Source organism: Elaeis guineensis, chromosome 2, assembly GCF_000442705.2.
Source record: "Elaeis guineensis isolate ETL-2024a chromosome 2, EG11, whole genome shotgun sequence".
NCBI lineage: Eukaryota > Viridiplantae > Streptophyta > Magnoliopsida > Arecales > Arecaceae > Elaeis > Elaeis guineensis.
Window position 1 is genome coordinate 20,144,564 of NC_025994.2, and position 10,047 is coordinate 20,154,610.

Genomic DNA, 10,047 nt, shown 5'->3' on the forward strand with positions numbered 1-10,047 from the left:
GTGCACGCAGCCGATAACAATCGCTAGTTTTTATGGGCGTTATTCACCTGATGCACCCCCATAACAATCAGCAGCCGTGATTGGCCGCGTGCGTGACGCTTTATGCAGCGTCGGCGATAATTTCCCTACCCAGAAGGAAAGAGCATCACCAGTGAGTGCTGCTACTATTTAATGATTACTCCTTGAAAAGTGCTGCAATTCCAGAATCACCATGTACTCCACGTAGCGCCTGAAAAACGATGAGTCCAGGCCAACTCCGAGGTGCGTCGGAGTCGGCAAGCCGTAAACCAAAAGGCAAGCAAGCTCGGGCCACGTTCAGCATCCCAAAGCGTGGACAGCAACTCCTCTTAGCACCGTAGTTACCTGGCAACCTATAACAGTTTTAAATGCTCTACATGTATATCATTCCCCAATACTAATCAAGGGACCCACATCCATCCGACCGTCCAACAACTTGATCACACGGTGACAATCAATCAAACTGGGGTGCCTCTTCTAGAATCACATGGCCTTCTTCCCCGCCTTTAAATCTCTTTCTTGCTTTGACTTTTTTAATTTCCTCCTCCTCATCACCCACATGGCATTAGTTGTACAACATTAATTTCCACCAATATTATATTTACAACCAATAAATTAGCTACCCAAAACTGGTTAAATGACATAAAAAAATTATTTCTTCCTTGGATGGAGCTGTAGAGTTTAACCTGTTGCGTACTGCCAAGAGGGAATCTCTCTGCAGTGGAACCTGGAGTTCTGGAGTAAAATAACTAGGAATTGTGAGCAAAGAGAGGAGTGGAGAAGATTGGGGCTTCCACTAAGAAATAAGGCCAAAGACCCACTGCTTTTGAGGTTGTTCAAATAGTTCTTTAGTAGGAGTTTAGAGCCTCTGTGCTTTCTCCTATTCCTGTGCCTTTTGTTGTCTTTTTTGACAGATGGGCAGTGCATGGGTTGGTCCTTATTGCAATTGCATTTTGCTGTTTGGAAGTTTATGTTGAAGAAGTAGGAGAAAGGACAGAATAGAAATTGCCCTTTTGGAGGGTCTTCCATCCATCTCTTCTTTCCCCATTTTGGCTGTTTGGTTGGGGGAGGGGGGAATTGGGGAGTGGATTCCTTGTGGAAGTTGCTGGTCTTCGGAGTTTGTGGGTGCTGCCCTAAAGTTTGGTGCTGGAGGTAAGCGACATTGTTCCTCGGGGTTCTTGGTTTGGTTGGGATTTGTGTCTTTCGGTGCATTCCTCGTGTCTGAGGTTCTGGTGGGGGGATGGTGGTGGATTTGGAACTGCATTTTAGTGGTGGGATTAAGTCTGGGTTTTTGTTAAGGGTATGATGCCCTAGAATTGGTTCTGAGCTTGGACTTGGTAGCTTGGTGAAGGTTTAGGTGGTTCAGATGAGGAAGATCTCGCTTGGTACGTCCCAAAGTTTTGGATTTTGTGGTGGGTTAGGGCTGAGCTTTCTGGTTTCCGGTCTGTCTTTGGGTTTTCTTGGGTGATACATAACCTTGTATATCTTTTGAGCTAAATACTCGTAATGGTTTAACTGGTTTTTGGTTTCTGAAGGTGTTTCCAGGCTGAATTTTTCAGTTTTTTTTTTTTTTTTTTTTTTAAAAGGCTTTTCGCATATAGTAGAAGGATTGTGGTTTTGAAACAGAGTACGTATCTTTAAGAGCTTCAGGTCTTGCTGTTGTTAAGGTGATCTGCTTCTGTGAGATATTATAATTTCACTGTAGAGACTTGATGCCTTAGATTCAGGAGTCTGTTTAGAGGTTGGTATCACGGATCTGTGGTCCTTCAGGTTTTTATAACACTCTAGTGGAAGAACAGTGTGCTCTTAGAGATTCTTAAGGTGCTGTAGGTGCGACTTTGTTTTCAAGTGATACTTAGGCTATAGCAAGGTTCTCTTTTAGGTTCTTTGCGCTGTTCATCCCTTCTTAGGTTGAGTAGATGGCTTGTATGAAGTTGGGATCAAAATCTGAAGCTTTCCAGCGGCAAGGACAAGCCTGGTATGCTGCATTCTCTTCCTGTAGAATTAATTGATTATATTATCAGAATGTTTTGAAACAGCCTTGTTATGCATTTATTTTGTTCTGCTTGTGGTATTATTCTGTATGATCAGTCAAAGTTAGTTAACGAGTTTGATCTGATAATCCAGGGTGTTTATGGGGAATGTAATTGCGTATACAACTTGTTAATTCTTGAATACTTTGTGGATCTAGGAACCTGTTTGCTACTTTAGCATTTGGTACATTTTATAAAATGGACCATAAACTTTTAAGTAGGACATAACAAGTATAATTGCGTATAATCTTTTCATTATGTGGACATTATTTTTTGAACTGCTCTGATAATGTATATTGGAAATTGGGGTTTCTAGTCAACCACTCCATAACCTTGTTGATTACTTGCTTCATCTACACCCTCTATGATTTATGCAACTTTCTTTGACTTGGTACTCCATATGCCCGGATCTCTAAAAACTATGCTCAAAATGTGTGATTGAATTTAAAGAATGATATCTTTATACCCCAAGTGATTTTTTCTTATATCATCATTTTTTTTTTCTTCTGCATAAATTTTCTGTAAAAACTATATTTGAGAGGAATCTGACGATACCAATTAATTCTCTGTTTTAAAACTTCAACTGCAGTGTTAATGATGAGTGGAAACCATATAGAAGGCACTCTTGTGGAAAATCTGCCAATTCAGAATTTTACCTCTTACATAAAAACATATTTTGTTATGACCTTTGTCAGCTGTGCAGTTGATTACCAATATTTCAGTGAATCATCTAATGCGATATTTTCTTTGGAGTTTATTTTCAAAGGAGTGACATCAACAGTGATTTAATGAAGCATTGAATAAAGGTTGACCCTTGGAAGCGAAAGGAATTAGGGGCACTTTCAAAGAGTTCGACTCCAATATTTTTTCCATGTCGAATTATACCTTCTCCACTAGTTTGTAATTATTAGATTCCTGTATAGCAAAATCAAATAGTTTGTGTGAAATTTGGTAAACCACAAGTAGTTTAGATAGATTGTAACATCACTAGAGCTATGTTCTAGTTTGAAAGCACATATGTTTGGGCAAGGAACAACTATGGAGCATGTGCAGCACAAAAGCTTCAACTATATCAGCCTTTTCTTTAAAGCAAGATCATGTCACTGTTGAATAGGTCTAAATTTGCTCTACAATTAGCAAACAACGCTTGTTTATATGCATTCTACCATACAACACAAGTGCATTCAGTGCTCAGCTATATGGTTGGCCGTCACAGGTGCAAGACAAATTAAATAAAGCCTCCCATAGTTTCTTCCGTTAACGTGGTTACTTGAGAGTGCCAATCAGGAGATAAAAGCTAAATCTCCCTTTATCTCAGGTTATCATAACCATTTTTCTCCAGTATACACACAGGTGCCCACCTTTAATGAAAGAGCACAGCTGTGCACTTAATATGCTTTCGCTCTTTCTATCTCTCATGGAGATATGAACATCCAATATAGCCTGTTCCTCTCTCTTGACGTATCATCATAAACTTTTTGCTTGCAAGCACATTGTTTGCAAGATCATATTGTTACCACTATTCTGCAAACTCATCTTCTGAACATCTTGTTAGATTTAAGTGGCAAGGATTTACAAGGTATGGCCATCTCCCTTCCAATTTGATTCTGCTGAATTTCCTAGGCTCCTGATTTTGATATCTTAAATGCTTCATTAACAAGTATCTTCTAATCTTCCCTTAAAATGATTGCTATTCCTTGCATTGAGGTTCGCAGATGGAATATTTATCATATGGGTGTCATGTGAGACATGCTTGTATCTTCATGTTTGACGCATCTTAAAGGCGAATGAAATTGAGGAGTTGCAATTTCTCAAATTTTTTATAACTTCCGTGTTCGGGCAGTAGATGAGATGAGATTTGGCAGCACGTGGACCTGCTCTTATCTAGACTGGAATGCTAACACTACAGAATGTTTGAGTACAGCATGATACCCATGTACTCCAAATTTTAGCATCCTGCCTATATTTGCTTAAAATACTGGCACTTGGTATTGTATATTGATTATATTTTATCAAGGATATTTTTCTGCAAGTAATTGCTCCATAATCTCAACTATTCAACTGCTAAAAATATTTGTTGAAAGCTCCCAGACATCAAGTGTTGCACCTTTTTCATCATGCTCTTTAGATAATATGGGCAGAAATATGATTTCATAGATTGTGTTTTTGGAGATAATTGTGGGGTTCTGAGTGAATGCATAAACCCCTGCTGATCCTGACCAAATGCAAGAATTTCCTTAGGCAAATATTTATAGCTTAATTTGTGCTTTTATATAGTTTAAAGATTTAATCTGTTTAAACATGCTGTCAGTGTCTTGTTTATTTGGAACAGCCAGATATATATTGTTGTTTTTAGCCAACTTTCTAGAAGCTTCAATGACTAATGCGTTGAACATGCTGGGAATAGGTTTTGGAAATTTTTCATGACTGATGCTCAAGCTCTGTAATGAACTTTGCATGCTTGTCTTGTCAGGATGATAAAAACATATATTTGGAAATTACCTTATGATGTATGATGATCCTCAGTGTCCATATTAAATCTTAGTTGCATGAGGATCATTTATTGGCTAGTGTATTTTGCAGGTTCTGCACTACTGGGCTCCTAGTGATGTTACTGTTGAAGTTGGAGACATGTCATTCCATCTTCACAAGGTAAAGTCTTCATTAATGAAATTAAACTGGTCCATACTCATTTGATGAGTATCTTTTGATTCTGTTCTAAATTGATGTCTCATGGTGCTATGATATCATTCTGTTGGTCAGGCTATTGATCTCAGTTTTACGAGCATTTTTTTTATAAAAATTTTGGTAATGGAACCATCTATTTCCAGCATTTTTTTGTCAGAAGATACCAAGAAAATTGTGGATGTCCTTTTGTTATACAATTTCATCTTTTGTCACACATATTACCAAAATGTAATTTTCCTAATAACCAGAACCATGGTGGTCAATCTTACATGAGTGCATGTGTCTTCTTTCTTTTGGTTTTTTTGGGATTAAAGTACATATTAGTGAAATCTAAAAGGATATAATTTGGCAATAAAAGTTTCTGTTATCAGATGTGTCAAGACTACATGTTAGTCATCCCAAAAGAAATTTAGATAAGTGATTAAATCTGTGTATGAAAGTTGTTTTGGTGAAAAATATCATTACTATTTTGTTGCCCGATCTAGTCTATCAGCTTTCTTCCCTGTGGGGAATAATCTTGGTAAGCATTAATTCTCATATTTCGAATAAGCATAGGTACAGAAATCTATAGTTCATATATGTGCTTTGATTTTTCTTTGGAAGTTTGTCAAATGTAGCAATTTTATTTTTGTCTCCATTAGTTATGCAAAATGTTGTGTTCTGTTGTCTGTGACATCTTTTCTAATTTCCAATGTGGTAATAATTCTTTTCTACAGTTCCCTCTTCTGTGCAAGAGTAGTCTTTTGGAGAAATTAATCAAGGAGAAATCTGATGATGAGGAGGGCTGTGTCATCCAGCTACATGATGTTCCTGGTAGTGCAGAAGCATTTGAAATAGTTGCTAAGTTTGCTACGGTGTGAAGTTAGAACTTACTGCATCAAATGTTGTGTACCTACGGTGTGCTGCTGAGCATCTTCAGATGACAGAAGAAATTGCAGAGGACAACTTAATGCTCAGACTGAAACCTTCCTTAACCAAGTAGTACTCCATAGCTGGAAGGATTCATTAAAAGCACTCCAAACATGCGATGATCTTCTCCCGCATGCTGAAAATCTTCAGGTTGTAAAGCGATGCATCGAGTCATTAGCTGTTAAAGCATGCACAGATCCAAATCTATTTGGCTGGCCATGATGGAGCATGGTGTCATGCAAAGCCCTGGTGGGAGTGTCTTGTGGAATGGTATAAGCACAGGAGCCAGACCTAGACAATGTAGTTCAATTGGTGGTATGAGGATGCCTCCTCTTTGAGTCTACCCATTTATAAGAGGCTGATCTCGGTCATGGAATCTCGAGGCATCAGACAAGAGATAATTGCTGGATCATTGACTTATTATGCCAAAGGTATCTTCCAGGACTGAATAGACGTCATAGTCTGGGACCTGTAGCTTTGACGGTTGCACCATCTGAAGAAGAACAGAGGCATCTGCTGGAAGAGATTGATAGCTTGCTGCCATTTCAGAAGGGTACAACATCAACTAAAGTTTTGCTTGGCTTCTTCGCACTGCCATGATTTTGCGAGCTAGCCCATCATGCATTTCTAACCTAGAAAAAAGAATAGGAATGCAGCTAGATCAGGCCACTTGGAAGATTTACTTCTGCCAACCTACTCATACTCTATGGAAACACTTTATAATGTAGACTGTGTCCAGAGAATTCTTGAGACTTCTTAGCCATGGATCAGGCAACTGGCGGGGCCTCTTCTGGTTTGGTTGATGATGAGCAGCTGATGGGCTCGCCTTCTTTGACACCAATAACTACTGTTGCTAAGCTAATTGATGGATTCCTGGCGGAGGTTGCATCTGATATTAACTTAAAGTTGCCAAAGTTTCAATATTTAGCTGCTGCAGTACCTGATTATGGCCGGCCACTGGATGATGGACTTTATCGTGCTATTGACATATATTTGAAGGTAATTATTCTCATACTTTTTTGTGACCTTCATTCCATATGCGCAACTCTTCAATAATAAGTAGCTCATACAATTTTTTTCACAAATAAATGATGTCAAGCTTCCTTTTTTTCCCTCCTGTGTATCAGAAAATAGGCTCTCTCTATTGGAAATGCTTGTTTTGCCATATAAGATTAGTTTTATAAAAATCATATGGATCTCTATCAATTTTCTTTCTAGAATATTATAGGTACAATTTTCTTTCCTTGTCCTAATATTTTAGTATCAAATTGGACTTGTTCCAAACTTCGGGTTCCCATACATGTACAGGCGCACCCATGGCTCATGGAATCTGATAGGGAACAACTCTGCCGCTTGATAGACTGCCAGAAGCTCTCCCTGGAAGCCTGCACTCATGCTGCACAGAAATGAGCGACTCCCACTACGAGTGGTAGTTCAAGTCCTCTTTTTTGAGCAGCTTCAGTTGAGGACCTCAATTGCAGGATGCTTGCTTGTCTCTGACAACCTCGATGGGTCACGTCCTCTGAGGAGTGCCTTGGTAGGCTCAAGTGAGGTGGTGGGTGGGCGACAGCTGTTAGGGAGAACCAAGTCTTGAAAGTAGGCATGGACCACATGAGGATGAGGGTATCTGAGCTTGAGAAAGAATGCTCTAGCATGAAGCATGAGATTGAGAAGTTGGGCCGGGGGTGGAGTGGGTGGAGCAGTGTCCCGAGGAAGTTTGGATTTAGGATTAAGTCCCAGATGTGCAGTGCTCCAGAGGGTTCTGTCAGCGAACAGCAGAAGAGTGTACTGGGAAGATTGAGAAGCTGCAGGCGAAGCTTACAAAGCACAAGAAACAGTTGCCTACAGATGTGTAAACTTTCACGTGACTGCAATGTTATTTTTCTGTGCTTATTTCTTGCAGTGAAACTTTGAATTCAAATCCTTTTGGTCGCGCCTGTTTTTCTGCTGCCTTTTCTTTTATCTTGGGCTCCCACCCTTTGTCTGCTATGGAACATGGGAATGTATGACCCTTGGTTTTCCTTTATGCTTCTTGTAAGTTGTATTTGTAATGCTGGATTGCAAATTGGAAGACATGTCTTGGAAAAAAATGTTTCTGAGTCCTTGTCATATAAATTACTCGTGTAATGCCATCATCATCATTGATATTGCTGAAAAATCCAAAATGTTCTTTGGGCAACTTGTTCTTATCAATGACAAATATTGGGGATGGAATTTCCCAAATTCGTGATGGTATGATTTGAGTCGTGTGCTCATCTTTACTAAATAGCTCAATCTGTACCTTTTCTGTCTAAATTATTCTTAAGGGGAAGGTCTTATATTTAGAAGCTAGATGAGAAATAGAACGGGCACGGAGACTGAGTATGATTGGATTCAATAAAAAGGTGTTGTTGCAGTAACTAGTTATCAATCCATGTTTCTGAAATCAGATAAGTAGATGAGCTTTTACATTCCACGTCTATTTTTGTTTTTCTTTGATTTTTTTTTTCTTTTTGTTTTGTAGTTTGTTTTTTAGAGGTTAGGATAGAATACCAAGTGTTTGCTTTAGACCAAAATGGTCCATAGGTCTGGAGACCAGAACATGAATTTAAGGTAAATGCATCTTGCTATTTTTTGTTATAGCATTTGAGTAGAGCCTACCAATAGGGATTTATCCGGACAAGCCTATTCCCCAGTTGCCTGTCCTGTGGTTTCAAAAGGCTTGTCCCATTTTTTCAATAAACATAGATCCGGGTAGGTATGGTGCCCAGTTGTTTCTATTTTGCTGCCTGAAGGAACTTTAGGAATTCTAGTAACGTCCATGTATGAGTATTGTCAGCTTTGATGGACGAAGCCGGATGTGCTTTTAGCTTTTCAGTAGGTAACATCTTTGGGATGTGATTTAGGTCCTACACTCATCAGACCCAACAGGTGCTCCAGGCAGTGCAGGACCACGGGGCTACCATCATGGCCCATGAATTTGGTTTCTGGGCTCCCAGGTATCACGGCTCTCATTCCGCGCGATTCATGGATCATGATGGTGATCCAATGGTCCCGATGGGTGTGGGGACCTAAACCTCTCTCAATCTCTTTGGCTTTTGGGAAACTGTGCAAGTCCAGTAGACCTGTTCACGAGCCACGCTGGGCTTGGCCGAAGGCATACCTTAATGCAGTCAGGCCCAAGCCTGCTACTTGTTTGGGGTTCGGATTTCGGGCTAGGCCTCAGATTTCCTGGACTTGTTCATCTGATCTTTTACCCATGGCAACCATTATGATGTGGAGGTGGACATTGAGTGCAGTGTCAATGCGACTGGCATCATGGTGGGTTTTGATGAGGATGTTATACTAAGGATGATGATGCTAGACTCGTCGAAGAAGAAGGTGAAGAGGACAACGATGTGATCTAGGTGGTGGGCACAGAGCATGAAGGCCATGACGGCATTGTAGGTAAAGATAGTGGGGCGTATGGAGGAGAAGACAGCACCGTAGGTATAAAGATGTTAATCAGATACACAAAGTTTGCAGGTAGTTTCCATCACGACCAACATGTCTCTTGCCCGCCACATGACTTGAAAGATGAACTCCATGCCATCACTGTCCACTTCGACAGCCTTATACGTATAATACCCAATCTCATCCAAAATTGTGAGCTAACTTCGAGTATCTAGATTTATCCAATTTTTCTCATGGATCTTTTCAACTTGAACAAATCTCTATAATATCCTTTGATCCATTTTTGGTTCTATAGCCAATGTTTGACCATGCTCTTTACTATATATGATTGTGCAAATAAAGTATAATTATAGTTTCTTAACTAGTTTTGATATTAAATATATCAAATGGCTTTTAAATAGAGGTTGATTCATGAGCTAAGTTTGGGCATAGAAATATCAAATTTTAAATAGAATTCCAAAAGCTGACTAAAAATGAATAAAGTTTCGACTGGAGGCCTGACACATGATCCCACTTCTAACTTCTCCAACCAAATATTTCAAGTTTAAAGCCTCATTCTCCGTTCAGAAAAAGAAAAAGAAAAACCCATAAAGTTCTTCATCTTCACTGTAAAAACAAAATAATAATAATTACTAGAACATATCAACACATAGTCAAATAAAACCACATTTTATGTAAGTGCAATTAGCTACACTCATTAATAACATTGGTTTAATTAGAGTTTGATGTCGACAACTGAAACTTAATGTGCTTTATATCCCACCTATTGATGTGTTTGAGCTGCAAATTCAATGGCTGAGTTGCTTGAAGGATCAATCCAAATGGAACCAAAGGAAAAGGCTGCACATACTGGTCGCGAAGTGGAATTGATATTCCCATAAACCACCAGATTTGCCAAAAAATAGTTATTTCTTAGAATTTGCAAGGAAAACAATTGATCTATTATCAGTTTCTTTTTGATATCATT

At 39.2% G+C, this 10,047-nt stretch overlaps 1 pseudogene; it reads left to right on the forward strand.

The window, feature by feature from the left end:
• Positions 1-641: 641 nt before the first annotated feature.
• LOC140855594 (BTB/POZ domain-containing protein At1g30440-like) lies at positions 642-7,740 on the forward strand (annotated as a pseudogene).
• The last annotated feature ends 2,307 nt before the right edge of the window (positions 7,741-10,047 follow it).